Here is a 20,801-nt window from a genome sequence, read left to right as displayed (position 1 = left end):
ATGTATCCGATGACCCCGCCCATCGACCAAGATGGCCATCATGATTAAAAATAGAATATGGGGTAAAATGCAGTGTTTACCTTATAGCTCTGAAACTAAAGCATTAAGAGAAAATCTGACTCTTGTTAAAATGGTTATCAGAACAAGATCTATCTGCCCTGAAATTTTCAGATGCATCAGACAACTCGAAATTAGTAATTTTAAGGAAAGTTTTTTGCAGTTTTTGGTTATTATCTTGAATATTGTAATTGATAGAAATAAACTGTAAACAGCAAAATTATTCAGCAAAATAAGATCTACAAATAAGTCAAGAATGGTCAATTCACCCTCTCAAGAGTTATTGCCCTTTAGAATCAACTTTACCCGACTTTTCGTAAATTTTTGTAAGTTTTTACAATAATCGTCTCCTCTGAAAATACTAGGCCAAATTTAACCAAACTTGACCTATATCATCCTTAGGATATAAAGTTAAAAAAAATACCAAGATGGCCGTCATGGCTAATAATATAACATGGGGGTAAAATGCAGTTTTTGACTTATAGCTCTGATACTTTATCATTTAAAGCAAATCTGACCTGGGATAAAAATGTTCATCAGGTTCCTCTGCCCTGAAATTTTCACACACATCAGACAACTTGTTGATGGATTGCTGTCTCAAAATTGGGTATTGTAAGGAAATTTTACATTTTTTAGTTATTATCTTAATAGAGATAAACTGCAAAATTGTTCAGCAAACTAAAATCGACAAATACGTCAACAAGTCTAAAATGGCCAATTGACCCCTGTATGAATTATTTTCCTTCGAAGTTAATTTGGGACATTTGTTTTGTAAATTTTTGTAATCTTTTACAAATTCTTCTCGTATGAAACTACCGAGACACATTTAAACAAAGCTGACCACAATCATCATAAAGGTATCTGAAGATAGGGGTTAAAAGCACGTCTTGTATATTATTTTTTGAACCCTTATAAAAAGAGAAAGTCTGTTCAAGATAATGAGCACTTTCAATTGTCCATGTATACGTCAAAACTGTTAAAAAAAATTCTTAAAGGAGGTCTTGCCCATACATCATACATTTCAAATTTAACGATATTTTTTTCTTCATTTTTGCCGTATATCATGAAAACTGATAATTAGAGAGAAACATTTTATTCTGTTATGTCTCATAATGATAGATAAAAAACACTCTAAATCACAAGGGCAAGGCAAGATCTATAAGTAAGTCTCAGAAACTAAACAAACTAAAAGATAAGTAATACAAGATCAGCAATACAGAGATTTCTGTCATGGTCTATTCGCGTCGACAATATTGGACAGTGTGCTTTGTTTGATATTTCCATAGACCAAGGTGAGCGACACAGGCTCTTTATAGCCTCTAGTTTATTTATTGGGTCCTTTTAATGTTGGTTTTTTTTTCACAGGAGTAAATTACCTTATTTAGCAGAATCTTTCTGAATTTTCAATCCTAAACATTCATGAACTTGGTACTTTATTTTTTTTTCTTACGATTTAGATGCAAGCGTTACTGATGATTATATTGCAGACGAAACGCGCTTCTTGTATCCAGGATGAGTTTATTTATCTACATGTCGAGACTGATTGCTTTGTACTCAAATTAATGAATCTGGTCATTCCATATAGTTGTATTTTTAAAACGGAAGTGTTCATAGCAACAACAAATCGTTTCAAATAAAATTGTGTGGACAAAAATCTATATTTTACAGTCCTTGGTAATAAAGGAAATAAATATTAAAGATGTCAACAGAATACAATATTGATAAAATTTAATTTTATAGATTCGTAATCGCTTAATACATTGTACACCAGCTCTTCATACAGTAAACGCATCAACAGTTGTAAGTAGTACTTCAAATTATTTACTCCTGCATCAATTTACATATGGATTTACAAAAGGTGCTACATAATGTTGCTTAATTGTACAACGTTTACATCTGATTTTTAGAGTTGTTCCTGTTCTTTAACCGTTAACATAAATTCACTGATCGAATGCATGCAATTGATTCTATTATAGTTTCGTATGCCTTCTATGATAAACCTTATATACACAATCACAGATACAAAGCCAAATGGCTTTCTTAATATAGTTATACGTGCAGAAATGCATATAATAATTATTCAAAAATAAATTAAAAATTATTAATTCTATTAATGTTAAAGCCAAAACCCTACATTAACGCAAAACACAATTACTTTAAAAGTATCTTCAGATTGCCATTCAAAATTCAGTTCACCAAGTATAGTTTTAGACTCAAAAAGTTTGTTGAAATTTAAAAAAAAAATATGGGGTTTTTTTGTTGTTTTTTTTTCAAACATAATATAAGTTAGTAACCTTACCTGCAAGGTTCACATGCGCTTGCCAAAATAACATCAATTCTATCAGTACGAGCATCCTTACTCTGATCTGATGTCAACCGAGTTGAAGCAATTAGAATTTGAAATCACATTTTCTGTGGGGTAATTATTGCGGAAAAGATAATAATCAAAAATCAATATCTTTTTCTAGAATTAACCAAAGTGATCTGAACCAATAAAGTTGTAGGATTTGAGGTGTATCCGTTATGAAAAACAAATATACATCTTGTTCTTAGTAGATGATTGCCTTTATATTCTAGGCCTACTAACAAATCTGAACAAAAATGTCTATAAACGTTATAAAAATGTCCGGAGCCATTTATCAACATTACAGTATGATTTTTATGATTAAAATAATTTTAAAATAATGTAAACAAAAATCAAAATAAGTTGAAGTTTACTTGTGCAGTAAAACGTGGTCTTGTAATGTTCTTATTTAAAAATTAATTAAAGACTTGAAAATTATCTAAGAAATATACAAAATCAAAGCATTGCAAAATGATAAAAAAAAAAAACACTTTAAGATGCTACGAAACACCTTGGCTAAAACGATTTTTCACAATACTTTGACTCTATGATAATAATATAAAAATTTCAAGAAAACTTTATCGGAAAACAATTTCAATGGATATACAGCAGTTTGATAAACATTAAGTTTGATCATTAAGATATTCAATAGTTCCTTAACAATAGAATGTGGTGATTAAAACGTTCAGCTGCTGTCGTTTACTTTGTTATTTCCCTGTACCGTTGTGTAACACATTAAACTAAATAAAACGTAAACCTTAAAATTAATACGTTTGAAACATATACTATTACTGGATCCCCGGTTGATAAAAAAAGTATCAAATCAGCATTTGAATTCGTTTTAAATGCATGTTTTCCATCATTTTAGTTTTAGTTAATTACCATCCTAAATGAAATCAGTAGGAAAACAACATAGGCTGTTAAATATAATTTAGTTGTGACTAGAAATTAAGAATTCGTTAATTTGAACGGTTAGTAAACAAAAAATAAAATTACAAAAATGCAATGAGATTTCCAAAAGAAAAGTTCCTAGCTTTACCTCAATATAATTACAAATAATGACCAAAGCTCAATATTACAACGGCGCGATGTATAAATTCCGAGCCACGCCAAAAGAATATCATCAAAAATTGGCTTTAGAATAAAGTCGAGACGAGGTGAAGCTAAGGTGGGGGAAAATTTTAATTTAAAAATTTTATAACTTAAAATCGTCTAGTTTGTCATGGACTTTGGTACTGAGATGACCGCTAACATCAAATTCGAGGAATAAATCTAAACATCAAACGAAGGGAACCGTGTCTGGTTTTCTGTAATTTTTAGTTCTAATGATCATATTTAGGCAACTCAATCACAAAAGTTTGGATTGTTCATAGAAAACATCATCAATATATTTTGAATGTGCAATTAAATAAATTCGCCTTTGATTTTCTTGACTGAATGAATTCAGAGGTGCACTGTTCGTTCCATTAGAAATACCGTGAAAAGTCTACCTCCAAATTAAGAAAACATATTGTCAAGATGAAATACTAGAATACTGAACACTTTTGCATCAGTGTATAATATTTTATGTTTATGTTCACAAAATATACTGTATGGTGGTATATCTAGCAATAAATGTATAGCTTGTGCTATCATTTATGTATTGAAAAGAATTGTCTATTATTTCGTGTAAACGATATGTCAATCTCACATTAGAAATAGTAGTATAAAGGTTTCTCTAAAATTACAATTTTTGATATACATAATTTTAGAGAAAGATCGCGATTTAAAGTTATCCAGAGGTTCTTGAGAGTTTTTTTAGAATCAATATATGGTTAATACCACTAAGCAAGTAAACAGTCTTTTTTAAACAATGATAAATTTCACAATGTAATGCTGTTATTCCAGTGGTAAATTTAACATTGCCATAAAGCGCGAGGTTTAACTAGCCACATAACCAGGTTCAACCCATAACTTCTTTTTTGAATATGTGTTTCTGTTGTTGCATTGTTTTTCTTGGTTCAAGTTTGCAACACGGATTTGTTCCCTCGTAATCGATTTATGACTTTTGAACAGCGGTATACTACTGTTGCCTTTATCTATATTCATCTTCACAATTCGGAGCTTGTACAATTCTTAACATTCAAAAGCACTTGTTGTGTCATGTAATGCCTAAAACAGTTTATTACACTTTACATATTATAAGTAGGTGAATAATTTATATGTTGTGTCATGTGTACTATTGTTTTTCTGTTAGCCATGGCGTTGTCAGTTTGTTTTAGATTTATGAGTTTGACTGTCCCTTTGGTATCTTTCGTCCCTCTTTTATTCTATCCCCGGCTTAGTATATATCCAGGATTTTGATTGGTTAACACACGTCGTTACAAAACCAATACTACGCCTCATGGTTTACTGGGGTACTTCAGGGTGTTAAAATATCCATATCTACGGAAATGAACGTAGATAACTTATATTATGCTTGTCTTCAAATAATCAAATGATATATAGCATTGCTCGTTTAGGGAATTCCGCGTACGGCATTCTGCATACTGCCCGCTGCTGTTATTATTATTTGAGTGCATCGTATACAGTTATAATCTTTGCCCAATGTTGAGCATTATGGTTTTTTGGTCTGTGCGTCCGTTTGTCCGTCCGTTAGTCCATATGTTCTTTTGTTCGTCCGGTCGTCCGTCTGTCCCGCTGCAGGGTAAAGTTTTTTGTTTAAAGTTTTTGGTCAAGATAGTGTTTTGATGAAGTTGAAGTCCTATTTACTTAAAACTACGTACACATGTTCCTTATGATATGATCTTTTAATTTTGAGGCCCAAGTAGAGTTTCTGCCACAATTTCACGGTCCACTGACCATATAAAGTGATAGTGCGATTTGGGCATCCGTGTTCTATGGACACATCCTTGTTTTTTTATATTCATCAAAGTTTTCTGATTGGGTTCTATTAGTATATCCTCTAGAACTAGAAATTAAAGTAATAAAAGACACGGCTTCCTTCGCCTCATTTAAAGAAGGAGTATGACATCAGCGATCGAACAATCACCAGAATCTTTTACAACGAAACATATTTTTTTTAAGTACAAATTTCCTCAACCTTAATACCAATATAACAACTTCACCTGCATATGGAATATATGTTTCACAACTCATTCACTATTCAAGAGCTTCCCGCTTCTTCTCATACTTTGTAAATCTTCACAAGTGTCTGAATAAACATTGATGACCCAGGCTTCTACCAAAGAACGTATCGTTCTTTCTAAAACAAAATCACCGGAAGATACCAAGACCTAGTTGATAACTATTCCGTATCAAGTTCACAAATAATATATGATGATTTTGATGTATATATTCTAGGAAATGACGTTGCTTATCATGTTCACAACATGTTATTGTGTTCTTTTATATGTCTTAGTAAATTATCAACATTAACTGTAGGTCCATTTTTGGTAATATTCTTTAGACGTGGTTCGGTACTTGTATATCCCGCCATTGTGCTCTGCTGTTGTCAGTTTTCTTTATTATTGTGTTTCAATGTTTACATTTTTGTTGGTGGTAGAAAACAAAACAAAAACAGCTTTTCTTCCCAGTTCTGCACTTCACAACAATAAGGAATTTTAGATTTTCAGATATCTTTAATTGTTAGGTGATATGAACTTCCACTATTATGTTTCTGTTGTCACCCACGAGGAGTCTTAAGTAAAAAAGAAACACGCGTCTAGCGAACTTAAATAAAAACCAGGAGTTGATTTCACGAAAAAAAAAAGATAAAGATTAGTCATAAGTTTTTTTATGAAAGGGTTTTTTTTTCTAAATAAGATATGAAAGATAAATTTAGAAAGGGAAATTTGATTCTGAACAAATTCATGTAAAACGTCAACGCTAGAATGCAGCTTTACGGATGTGTTTACTATTTTATAACATTGCATATTTGGACGCAAAAATTAGTTTGGTAGTTTAAGAACGTTCACAATGTCGTAGTACATCTTTAATATTCCATTTGATTCTACCAATGAGAATTCAGTATTTGAATTGCAATTATCATGTTGACTTTTTTCAAGTCTGTTTGTCTTCATTGGATATACCCGTGAGATTGAGAACCGTTTGATGTGTTGTTTATTTTGATAATACGTGTTGATTTACATAAACCATTTTTATCGTTGAATGTTAAAGTTTATTAATGTTAATTATTCATGTTTAGATTTGAATAGCCATACGACATGTACGTTACAAAACTGTTCATATAAGTAATCAAACTAGTGTGATTCAAATAAACAAATTAAAAGTTGTTGTATTAACGTATAGGACTTCAAGTCAGAATCATTCAATTATACATCATGTACATTGGGGTCAACAGATAACGACGAAATGTGTATTTAAATTTTCTTCAATAATAAATATGCATTTCTTTTTCTAGGTCTCATAACTTTCCATGAGAGCGAATCTCAAGATTATGAATGCTGATATAGATACATAAAACAACATATCCATATCTCAAATGTTCTTTAGATAAGAAAAAAATAAACAAAATAAAGACAACAAAAAAACTATTCATTATTTGGTTTCTTTTTTTTTTTCGGTTTCTATTTAATTATTCTATTTTTATTTCCTTATTCGGTTTCTATTTCCTTATTAGTTTACTCTTTCCTTATTTGGTTTCTTTTTCCTTATTCGATCTTAATTTCCTTATTCAGTTTCTTTTTCCTTATTCGATTTTCATCTCCTTATTCGGTTTCTATTTCTTTATTTAATTTTCATTTCCTTATCACGTATTTTTTTTTTTTTTTTTGCCTTATTCAATTTTCATTTCCTTATTCGATTTTCATTTCATCATTATGTTCTATTTTCTTATTAGATCTTCTTATCCGTAATCTGTTTCAATTAAAAGTGAGAATTGAAATGGGGAATGTGTCAATTAAAGAGACATTAACCTGACCATAGAACAGACAACAGCAGAAGGTCACCAACAGGTCTTCAATGCAGCAAGAAACTCCCGCACCCGGAGGCGTCCTTCAACCGACCCATAAACAAATATGTATACTAGTTCAGTTATAATTAACACCATACTAAACTCCAAATTGTGCACAAGAAGCTAAAATTAAAAATAATACAAAACTAACAAAGACCGGAGGCTCCTAACTTGGAACAGGCGCAAAAATCTCAACCCTTCCCCATACCTTTAGCCAATGTAGAAAAGAAAACGCATTACAATACAAATATTAAAATTCAGTTCAAGAGAAGTCCGAGTCTGATGTCAGAATATGTAACCAAAGGAAATAAAACAAAATGCAATAATACATAAATAACAACAGGCTACTAGCAGCTAACTGACATGCCAGCTTCAGATTTCAATTTAACTGATTGAAAGATTATGTCTTCCCTTTTTAGATCTTCATTTTCTTATTCACTTTTTATTTCTTTATTCGAACTTCATTTCCTAATTTGAATTTTGATATGCATTTCCTTATTTGATTTCTATTTCCTTATTCAACTTACTTTTCCTTATTTGCTTTTTATTTCCTTATTAATTAGCATTTTCTTCAATTTTCTATTTATATTTCATTTTTCGATTATTTTTTTTTTATTTACATTTCCTTATTCTCTTTCCGTTTCCTTATTTTAATTCCGTTTATTTATTTTAATTCCATTTCCTTATTCAATTTTAGATTTGCATTTCCTTATTTTATTTTTATTCCCTTATTCAAATGTCATTTTCTTTTTTTCCCTCCACAAACATAACATAAAAGTCATTCGTACTTTTATTAGTTTGTGACTGAGTTAGGCTAGGTTATATACCAATAAATTTCATTTGACAGGCGTTTAATAAATAAGTTCTTATCAGTCTAAAACCAAAACTACATGTATAATGATTATTTTATTACTTGTGAATTTTTTAAGTAGGGATTGAATACATAACAGTCAGTGCTGATTTCTTTTTTTAAACGAGGACATAAGGCTTCAGCAATGTGAATCTATTGAAGATATTTGTATGTATTCCCACAGGGTCCTAAGTTAAATTAAACCGCCTTTGGCGGACATCTTTGATGATAAATCGGCTACAAAGTAACAACATGTGGTCATCACCTCATAAGGAATATGCATGCTATGGTTGATTTCATGCAATTCAGTGGTTCTCTAGCAGACGTTCAAAATGCAAAAAGTTAACGGACGACTGAGGCCAAGTGATGTAAACGGCTCACTTGAAAAATTTCTCCATTCAAGGCGCTTTTGTTTTCCACATTATTAATAATACAAATATTAAACACGTTAATGGTCGAATTCGACACAGATGCCAATGTTGTATGTCACATAAAAGTTCCGTGTGCCATCATGAACTTGCATACAGTTAAAATGCGTTCATCTGCCTAAGATACATTTTGAAGATATTGTACAGATGACGGAGTCACAGTGATTTTTTTTCGTTTGTAAAATAACATATATTTAAACGACGAAACAACGGAGAATAATAAGGTAAAAGTAACTATGTTCCGTAATCTGTAATTTGTAATTGTCCGCATTTTAGGTTATTCCGTTGTTCCATCGTTCCGCATTTTAGTAAATGCCGGTATGTGTCGTGTAGTTTGAGATTGCATACATTGGTGCATATTTGAAGTTGCATACACGGTGCTGTATATTTTCGGTTGCATTCATCGATGCATATATACACGGTTATCTTTTAAGCAAGAATTTTGGAATTGTATATCAATATATATGTTCCTGCAAGAACCTAGCCCAAAAGAAATTTCCACAGCGGTCCCTATCATACGACTTCCATCCATCTGCCTTTGGTCTAGCTTTTTTAATGGTATCAATATTAAGCAGTGTCCTCTGGAGTCCCCTTAAGGATGTACTTCGGTGAGGTTTTGGAATTCGTGTCAAATGTTAGGACTCCTTGGTGTTTTTCCATACAATACCAGGTAAAATATTTTGCCCCATAACACCCATTTATTTTTTTCATATAAGACTTAATTAAGAAGATTCTTGATTTTCTTTGTTTGGTTTTGAGACTCAAATAATACCAATGTAAATATAAGGTAAAATTCTGAGTCAGCCTTTTCCCGCCATATTTTAAATCTCAAATATATCGAAAAGAAGGTCCATGACCTATCAATATTATTAGCTTAATTTTATCCTTAACAAATGCTCTACCGGCTTAAGGGCATACGATACACTTACAGGGGAGGTAATGACGTTGCTAACGTAAAATATTATTTTCGCGACGTCAAACTATGACATATCGGGAAAAGATGCATTTTTCGACTGATTTTTATCATTCAAACAGATTTAATTTAAAAACGAGTGCAAGGACTCCTATTTTTCAAAACGACATTTTGTTTCTTTTTGCAGGGAGATTATGTGGACCAAATTTTATAAAACTGTAAATAGTGCAATTTTTCTAATTGTGATGAATATACAGCAAAAAAATACGTTTTTTTTCTCAAGTCATGACCATTTGATAAATATGAGTAATTTTTCAATAAAAAATGCATAGATACTTATAAAATACAGAAATTACAAATAATTAAACAAAAAACAATTTGTGTTTATCTTGTAAAACAAAAAAGTTCAAGCTTTCTTTCGAAAGGGAAAAAACGGCCACAAATCCGAATTTTTAGCAAATATACAAAATTTCGACCTCATTAAACTCAAAAAGTAGCACATGAAGGTATATTTTTTATTACATATTTGATTTAATAAGGCAAAAAATAGCCTATATAGATATTTTCATCAGACTGTAAATACGGGATCAAAACTGTATCGCATGCCCTTAAAGTATCAATTTTAATTTCTTAATTTCTTAATTCTCACCTAACCTCATCTAAGAACATCCTTAAGCTGAGTAATCAATCAACCAAACGAAACATAGTAACATTATAGACCAATAGTAACTTGTAATGGTAAAACTATAAACCAAATATCAAATCAAAATCTTAAATTAAAAAAATAAATGGAAATTTATGAATTTTCTAGGTCCGAGGACCACAACTTTGCAAAAATATCATCAGACCGAAACACAATACGCAGTTGATCTGTTACTTGTCATTGTTTAAGGTATCACAATACAAAGATTTTATAACTCCAACTTCAAATTTTTAAAATGCTGTGACTTTTTTAATAATGCTTCAAAATTTATAAAAGTGGTTGTTTTGGATAGCTAATAGATTACTCTTTCAAATTAATGCAATGTTAGTATTATGCAACAATTATGTAACCAATTATAATGTTAACTGTGTCTAAAATATTTTTCACCAAATTTCCACTTTCAAATGAAATTAGCTTCTGCATAGGTATCCCTAAAGGGTTGAATTTATTATATGTTTTTCCTATGGCCATTATCTACAACAGGGTGTCTCAGATTTCAAATAGAATGTATAGAACAAATTTTACACCTAATTAAACATTATCTTCTTTTATGTGGTTAGGATGTTTACACTAATTAGAGACTTATGGGAGAATGGAATACATGGAGACAATCTGAGACACTATTTTGACGCCCATGATGTGTTGACTAAGATTTTGTTAATTTTTTTTGCATAGTCAAAGAGATGATAGAACTAAATTCATTCAAGTGAACTTACCCAGATTTTGCCACTAATTACATAATAATTCATTACATAATGATTGCATAATAAAAATATTGAATTAATTTAAAAGATTAATCTTTTAACTATCTATATATACCTCTTATTATTTTCTATGCATTCATAAGAAGATTACAGCATTTCCAAGGTTAGTGATTGGAAATAACAAAATCTTTGTATTGTGCTACCTTAACTATATGCAAAATTAAGTAAACATCTTCAAGCATTAAAAGAAAAATGTTGAAAACAAAATATTTCAGAGAATTTATAAGGACTATAATTCTGCATAATATCATCAAACTTGAATGATGAAAATCAGTATCGATAAAGGAAACAGAAACCAAATAAGGAAATGAAATTGAATAAGGAAATGAAAATCGAATAAGGAAATAGAAACATCGAATAAGGAAATAGAAACTGAATAAGGAAATGAAAATCGAATAAGGAAATAGAAACCACGAAACGAAAATTGGATAAGGAAATGAAAGTCGAAAAAGGAAATTAAAATCAAACATCGAATAAGGACATGGAAAGCAAATAAGGAAATAAAAGCCAAATAGGGAAATGAATATCGAAATTCGAATTTGGAAATGAAGTTCGAATGAAGAAATGGAAAACGCATAAGGAAATGAAAAAATCAAATAAGAAAATGAAGATCTAAAAAGGAAATTGAAACCGATTAAGGAAATGAAGATCAAATATGGAAATAGAACATAATGATGAAATGAAAATAGAATAAGGAAATGGAAAATGAATATAGAAATAAAATCCGAATAAGGAAATAAAAATCAAATAAGGAAATAGAAACCGAATAAGGAATTGAAAATCGAATAAGGAAATAGAAACCGAGTAGGGAAATAGAAACCAAATAAGGATATGAAAATCAAATAAGGAAAAAGAAACCGAATTAGGAAATAAAAATCTAATAAGGAAATAGAAACTGAATATAAGGAAATGAAAAAAAAGTTTGGAAGAAGAAAATTTATAGAAAAAACATTTAGAAGGAAAAATTTGAGAAAAAAAAAGTTGAGGAAAAAACATTTTGAGAAGAAAAATTTGAGGAAAAATTTTGACCAAAAAAAATTGAAGGAAAAAAAATTTGGGAACAAAAATTTGAGGAAAAAAATTCTGAAAAAAAAATCAATTCGGACAAAATTGGAATATTGAAAAGGAAACAGCTTGTGTTATAATAACAAAAACAAGAAAATATGATGGGTTAAACCAGGTAAAATGATTAGCAAAACCTCCTGCTTACATGACAATATTTAAAAACGCTAAAATAACATTATGAAACAGAAATGCAGCAAAAACACAAGCAAGAATACTTATCACAGTAAAATGCACAAACAAATAATATAATAGCCGACGCAACATGATAACTGCAGAACACCAACAAACATCTTCAATAAACGAAAGACATCACAAACTCTCTTACGTAATTCCCGGTGACCTATGATTTTTATTATATTTTTGAACATATGACAATATTTACAATAGTTTGGCAAAGTATATAAACAAATTCTCTCATTTTCAATTTAAACTCCCATACAACCTTAAGCTATTGCGTCTTTGAGTTTCTTCCAAAACACAACATTTCCTTGAGCATCGTGTGGGTATTCAATATATGAGTGCTCCTGAACTAGTTCTAACATGACAAGAGGCATTTCTCTTGGAAGTATTTGTTCATAAAATACTAAAAGCAAAATATTTTCTCCACCTCTTGAGTAAATACTTTCCATTCTAGCCATATTAAATTCAAATTTGCAGTAGTATGAATCCAAAAAGGCTCTAGAAATGATACAAATAGTTTTTCTACTGTTGTGGATTGCATTTGTTATATTTACGGTAATGTCTTCACCGGGCATGAAATCACGGTGGTGAATACATAGCTTAAGATTATTGTTTATCTCAAGTTGTGGTATACAACCGTTTTTGATGAAACGAAGGTCAATTTCTGAAAAGCTAACGAAAGCATCGTACTTGTAAGTGTGTGTACTAAAATCGACTGGTTTATAACTGTAATATCTGCTTTTTGACAGATAATACAAATAACGAATTTTCCAACGATATCTATATATCAATCCTGATGCTATAGCTATACCACATGATATTATTGCTATAGATAAACATGTTATCACAACTGTATACGACGTACATTCTTTTTCAATTTCATGAACAGTCTTAGGGAGATTTGTCAATTGAATGATAGCCTCATTTTCGGATACGCATTTGTATGATTGAATTTTCAAAAACACATACTTGTTCTGATTCATCCATCTTAGAAATGGAAGTGCTCGACAATTACATTGGAGAGTATTACCGGTCAGGTCAATTGTTAGTTTCGAATTCTTGGCAATAGATGATACTAAATCCATTGTACCTTTTTCAAACAGTTTTATCCTATTACTTGACAAATCCAAGAGCTGCAAATTGATATTGTGTGAAAGGTCGAACGTAATATTTGATAGAAAATTATGACTCAGATTTATAATTTTCAGATTTGGTTGAAAATGAAAAATTGTGAAACTGAGAGAATTGATTTCGTTAAAAGACAAATCTATCATTTCTAATTGAGAAATACCGGTATCGTTATCCATGTATGAATTGTGCTCCAAATATCGTGCAAGAAAATTATTTTTCAAATTAAGTGTAACCAAATATGGTATTTCAAAGCAAAACTTTGTCAGCTTATTGTTTGAAAAATCTATTAATTTTAATGTCGTTGGAACTGCATTACACATCTTAATGTGAACATTTTCAGCAACAACAAAACTGTTATTGGCAATATAAAGTTCCTCAATACCAGTATCATTCAAGATTCGAAAAAAGCACAGCGGAAGATCAGCTGAAAGTTCAAGCATACCATTTGCTTTTACAATTTTCACCTTAGAGGATTGTATATCTACCGTGAATAAGTCCTTGAAGGAGTCAATTTGCATGGGAACGTTTGACATATCCAGATATATCAATTGTGTTCTCTCGCTTAGTGTTCCAGCTACATAATTATAAATAACACAATTAGATAGATCTATAAATTCTAGATGTTGCAAGTTGGAAAACGTTTCATTGTTCACAATATCGATATGACATTCTCCTGTTTTTATTCTTTTAAGAATTGATAAACTAGAAAATCCCTCTCCAAAGACACAAACGCCTAAACGACGATCAATTGCAACTACATCTAGTTCCAAACTTTCAAGCTTAACTAGGTCTGATATAACATCATCTGGGATTATGCTATATGCTGATTCTTCATTATTATTAAATTTGATATTCAAATAAATGAGGGAAACCAAATATTTGAAAACACCTGAGGGAAACGAATTACTATCCTTTAGTCTATTGTCCTCCAAGTTCAATCGTTTTAACTTGTGTAATCCCTCAAATGAATTGATACTAATAATTGTGAGTTTGTTGGAAGAAATATCAAGTTCTAGGAGTTCCTGAAGATTTGCAAATGCTTTATCAGGTATACTTTCTAAATAATTATTATGTAGATTCAGAATATCAACAGTTGGTGGACATTTCGGAATCTTGTTCATGTATTTATTCGAGCAATCTACAAGTAAGTGGGGATATCCACTGTAGCAGAAACACAGCCGATTAAACTGGCAAGTTCCATTTGTCTTGTGAATGATATAGGATGTAACTCCTGTAAGACTTAGTAAGATTATGAGAACTGTTTTCATCTTTAACGACATCTGTATGAACCTGAAACTGAATCAGACTTTAGAATCTGTATTTTGATAAATAGAAAATATAATATACGACGATAAAAAGAAACTATTGAAATTATCATCTATGCGAAAAGACAAATTGATTATTCTGATCACGTTTTAAAGATGACATTTAGAATATATGATACATAGGCTCGTGTTTCTCGAAAAAAAAATGTTTGAAATACGTACTTTGTCTGAAAATAATTATTGTACAAAAATGAAATTTAGAAAATGAAATGTTTGAAACGAGTACAAATAAATTGATATTTTCTGAAAATGTATACTAATTTTTGTTATCATAATATTTACACCCGGACCAAAGCTGCAGAGCATCGAGGACTCAAAATTCCCAAAAATTGTGCCAAATACGGCTAAAATACGACAAAACGGCCACCAGCATTGGCAGCGATACAGTGGTGTTAATTTTTATCAAAGATACCAGGATTATGATTTAATACGCCGGACGCGCGCTCCGTCTAAATCAGACTTATCAGTGACATTCTGATCAAAATAGTTATAAAACCAAACAAGTACAAAGCTGAAGAGCATCGATGACTAAAATTCAAAAAAAATATGCCAATTACGGCTAAGGTAATCTATTCCCAGGATAAGAAAATTCTTATTTTTTCGAAAAAATCAAAGTTTTGTAACCCGAAATTTATTAAATGACAATATAATTGATATTCATGTCAACACCTTAGTGCGGACTACTGGGCTGGTGATACCCTCGGGGACAAAATTGATTGTGAACTTAATCGTACATCTTGACTTGCTGATCATTTACGACTTTCTCTCCATCTTTTATAGCTTTTAAGATAAATTACAAACATGAAGAAAACAATAGTCATTTAAGGACAGTTACACACCTACAAAAGTCGTCAGAAACCCTTTGTTAAAGCTCAACATGTTAAACAAGTATGCCCTATGAGAATTTCTTTATTTATCTTTTTTTATAATAAGATAATAGACAAAATTTGGATTTCACCCCTGTGTTCTATTTTTAGCCATGTGGGTTATCTTGGCACATTTTGTAAACTAGTTACACAAATCATACTTAATATGTTTGTTCTTTAATTTCGCCAAGTAGTTTAGAGGAGAAGACTCTTGTAAAAGTAAACGATAACGACCGACAACGTATGACAGACGACGACGGAGGTCGGCGGACGCCGGACGTCAAGTGAAGGAAAAAGCTCACTTGTCATTTGGGCAGAGTTTATGACGTGTGTATCACATGTTGTCTTTATTGTTTAACTTTAATTTCACATCAGAAATTAGACAGTTGTTTTCCATTGGTTTGATGTGCTTGAGCATTTAATTTTTTCCATTGTTAAGACACTTTCTGTTTTTAATTTACCTTGAAGACCGATTTGGGTTTTTTTTAACTTTTAAAAAAGTACTTTATAACAATGATTTTTACCTTGTTCGTTGCAAAGTGTCGTTATATATGTTTCTTAGATCATACAATGTTACAATTTTGATTCCTATTGTTATTAAGGGATGGCAGATATAATGACATTATAAGTTATATGGTTCGCTACTGACCCACGCTGGACTTTCTGCTGCGTTTTGTTGTAAAATAAACAATGAAACACAACAATATAAATAGATGACGTCACCATTAACGCGTTTTGGACCCCCTATGAAATTTACTAACCCCTACGGTCTTATCGGGGGTCACCACGTGACGGCGTTAAACCATTCACAACATGATAATTTACCCGCTGTACGATAAAGATACATAAAAGGTAGATTTTAAAATATATCCAGCAGGATGGTTTAACGTGAAATTTAAAAAAAATCAAGAAATTAAAATTGATTCTTTAAGTCGGAAGAGCATTAGTTAAGGACAAACATAAGCTCAAAATCTTGATAGGTGATGTAACTCCTTTTCGAGAAATTTTATTTGTTTTAAATGGCTGGAAAGGCAGAATCAGACCTGATATTTGCATTTGTTATAATTGATTGAGTCTAAAAAATCTGTCTAACCTCACATTAGTACATTCTTTAAAAGAGTTTTTAAAAATTCAAAAGTCAGAGACCAATTCAAAATGGAGACACACGTAGAAATACACAAATATACAAAGAAAATCAAATGCCATACAGCGCCAAGTGTTTGTTCACATTATGTTATTTGATCTATGTTGAACATGTTATCTCGTCGGCCATCATGCTAGATCCTGTTATCTTTTTTAACAAACCGCCTACACTAAAAACCAAATCCAAAAAAAAAATGCTGGAAATTAATTATTTGTGTCCGAGCGATACTGGTGAGTCTTATGTAGACAAAACGCGCGTCTGGCTTATCAAATTATTAGCCTGGTACATTTGATAAAAATTTACCTCAGATACAAGCCTATCTTACTATAGTTTCTTATGTTCTTCTTTGCAAAATTTGACTCTCCAAGATAGTATAATGCAATTATCTTCAATCCTTTCAATTTTACATATTAATGTCAAACATATTGAAAAAAAATCAGCGTTCTGCAATCCTGGCTTAATTGCAAAAGTAAACTATGTCTTCAAAAAAAATATTAATCCTATTGTCTATTCCTTTTTTAAAAGAAACAATTACAATGATTGTAAAACTTACTTTCAATATTCCACAAGAAAACGTCTTTTGAGTTCTTTCCAATTACGTTTTAATGGTTTATTAAATGCAATAGATTATTTCTTCAAGCTTATACTTCCCTCTTTCTCAAGAGCTTCGTTGAATAGATATGAACTTTGTCATTTACAATGATAAGGAACATTACAAATATACTTTTTTAAGTACTTATTGGTTTCGATATTGTTTTCAAATTAAACACAGGTCAAAGTCTGAAGTATTTGTGATAATACAGAAATATACTGATTCAAATCCATTTTTATTTTTGTATGTTATCGTTGTTGTTCAATAAATAATAATTGCGTTTTGCCATTCTTTCAAAATAAACTTTGAGTTGCTATTTGAAAATTTAGAAAAAATATCATCCGAAACTGGCTGGATATGAAAATGTTACAGGCTATTTGGCATCTTTACTCCAGCTATTGAAACATATTTCCAATCAGTGATGTATTCTTCCTGAACCATCAGGCGAGGGGAATAAATGGAAGACCAAAGTACAGTCAAAGTTAACTCGATTATCCTGATTTCAACAATTGTTACTATTTTTATCTTCGTTTATGGTCACGAGGTATATTGGCTCCCCATAGTTATAAAAATAAATGGAAAAGGTCGAGCGCTCAAATAGTTATCTAAGGTATCAGGATTATAACTTTATACGCCAAACACGCGTTTCGTCTACATAAGACTCATCACTGACGCTCAGATCAAAATAGTTATAAAGCCAAACATATACAAAGTTGAATGGCATTGAGGACCAAAAATACCAAACAATTGGGCCAAATACGGCTAAGGTTATCTATGCCTCACACCACATCTTCCTATATCTAGGATAAGAAAATCCTTAGTTTTTCATAAAGTTCAAAGTTTTGTAACAGGAAATTTATAAAAAAAATACCATATAATTGATATTCATGTCAAAACCGAAGTGCTGACTACAGTTGCATCGACCCAGTGGTGTAAATAGTTATCAAAGATAAAACGTATTTAATCCCAACATATCATTGTGCCTCTCAAAGTCCTGAGCCTGTACTCGGGTTGTTTTCGTTTGTTGCTGTCTGTCATAACTGTTTTTCGTTCATTATTTTGGAATAAATAGTGTCGATAAATATAAAAACCTTTTGATGTCCCCTTAACATTTATATTTAGAAAACAATAATCAGTCATCACGATAACAAAAGTTTGAAAAGTCAAAAAACGAAAACATCTGAAATCATCAAAACCAAACGTGACCAAATCAGAAATTGAAAGCAATCTTACGTCAAATTATTTTTGGAATTTGCAACCTTTGTTTCAATAACTTCATTTAGAAATTAAAGAAATATATTTAAATTGTGTTTAGAAATGTATATACCATGTTTTCTGTTTTAAACAATAGTATTTGTAGTTAATTATTTCTTAAAACCATGTCTGAGGATCATGATCTACACATACCAATAAGAAAACAAGCAACCGTTACAAATAACCAAAAGATACACATAAGGCAATACAGGTATATTCAGTCTACAAAAAAGTTCAAGCTCTGCATTTCTATAAACTTTGTATCAAATAAATGTTGTAGTGGGCGTGTAAGGAGCATAGATTTCTTACACATATATTTTTCTTTATATTTCACATTCATCTAAATTATATCTTAAGTATGATCCTGCACAGCCAATCTATATGCAAGCGTAGTTATTAAAATACAAAACATTGCAAGTTATGTAAAGTAGTACCATTTATATTTGGAATTGTCTAAAATATTTTTTTAAATACAAAGAAAGTTACATTCCCCCTTTCCTAACTATTAAAAAACATACGACTACCTTGGTCGTTACGGAAATGCAAAATTTAAGGTTCAATTATTGTTAAACCAAATTATATTTGTTATAGAAGTATGGTTAAGTGATGAATTTGTATCCCGAAAGTCGTTTCTGAACAAATCAGAATAATCAGCAAAATTAATCACCTACACCAATTTTCCATTCGTTATAATACGACATCAGTTAATACCCTCTGCACTAGCGTATGTGCTTGTTATATTCACCATGTCTTTGCAAATTTCTAACTTTTAAGGTTTTTTTCAGTTGAGAACAAATAACATCAAAATCAGGGTCAACCTCAAGGCTAACAAAACAAGTCATAGCACTGAACAATAAACCTTGTCTTCCAAGACGAAAGAATCCTATATAGTTAAGAATAAGGTTGTAAATTTTACGGACGCCATCACGAGTTGGTTGACCGTTATGGAATGACCGTTTCACAAATGATCTCGGATATGTTCCTTACGTCGTAACTACAATCCCCTTCCCTTTCATGAATGTGACCTACCGAATTAGACTATTTACCAGATTTGTTATCACATAAACAACACGACGGGTGCCACATGTGGAGCAGGATCTGCTTACCCTTCCGGAGCACCTGAGATCACCCCTAGTTTTTTGGTGGGGTTCGTGTTGTTTATTCTTTAGTTTTCTATGTTGTGTCGTGTGTGCTGTTGTTTGTTTGTCTTTTTTCATTTTTAGCCATGGCGTTGTCAGTTGTTTTAGATTTATGTTTTGACTGTCCCTTTGGTATCTTTCGTCCCCCTTTGTTATGATGTTGTTTCCATAATTTTAATGGGTATAACATCTTCAAGACTGTATGTACATGCAAGCCGGAAGTACATATCTACTTAAAAAAAACTTTGCTTACATATTGTTAAATAAAACAACAAAAAATGTCATACCATACGTGTTAAAAAATAATTAGACATAAAAATTATTGACAAAAACGGAAAAAACACTTAATTCTTCCTTTTAATAAAAGTGCATTTAATACATATCCCTTGTTGCCTCAATACTATCTTATAAACAAATATCAATCACACTTTAATAACAAAACGGTTACTTCAGAGAAATATTTTTATATTTCTATTCTGTTTGAACTAAAAGACGCTAAAATAAAACTTTTAAACTCACCATACAGTTTTCCAATGTACAATATAAGACAAATAAAATGAGGCAAGCCATTTGGGGAAAATATTCAATTAAACTTATCAAGGATAGCTACACCATACTCCGAAACGGATAAAAACACACACACCATTCAACATAAGACATATCAGTTACCAGGTACATTACCCGGGACTGCAACATGAATAGTCATAAACTGCGATTCATAGCAATACAGGAATAAATCTGCTATCAAAGGAGCCAATTAGTCTCCATAGGATTATCTACTTTCTGACTATACACTGTATCATGGAAACGTATATAGTGTTACGTACATTTTCACTGAACACAATTTAAATAACTTTGATAACTTTTTACACTACTGGGTCGATGTCACTGCTGGTGGAAGTTTTGTCCCCGAGGGTATCACCAGCTCAGTAGTCAGCACTTAGGTGTTGATATCAATAGCAATTACATGCGACATTTTTAATAATTTCCTGTTTACAAAACTTTGAATTTTTCGAGAAATTAAGGATTTTCTTATCCCTGGAAAAGATTTCTTTAGCCGTATTTGGCACAACTTATTGGAATCTTGGGACT

Source organism: Mytilus galloprovincialis, chromosome 3, assembly GCF_965363235.1.
Source record: "Mytilus galloprovincialis chromosome 3, xbMytGall1.hap1.1, whole genome shotgun sequence".
NCBI lineage: Eukaryota > Metazoa > Mollusca > Bivalvia > Mytilida > Mytilidae > Mytilus > Mytilus galloprovincialis.
This window is presented reverse-complemented; position numbering follows the sequence as displayed.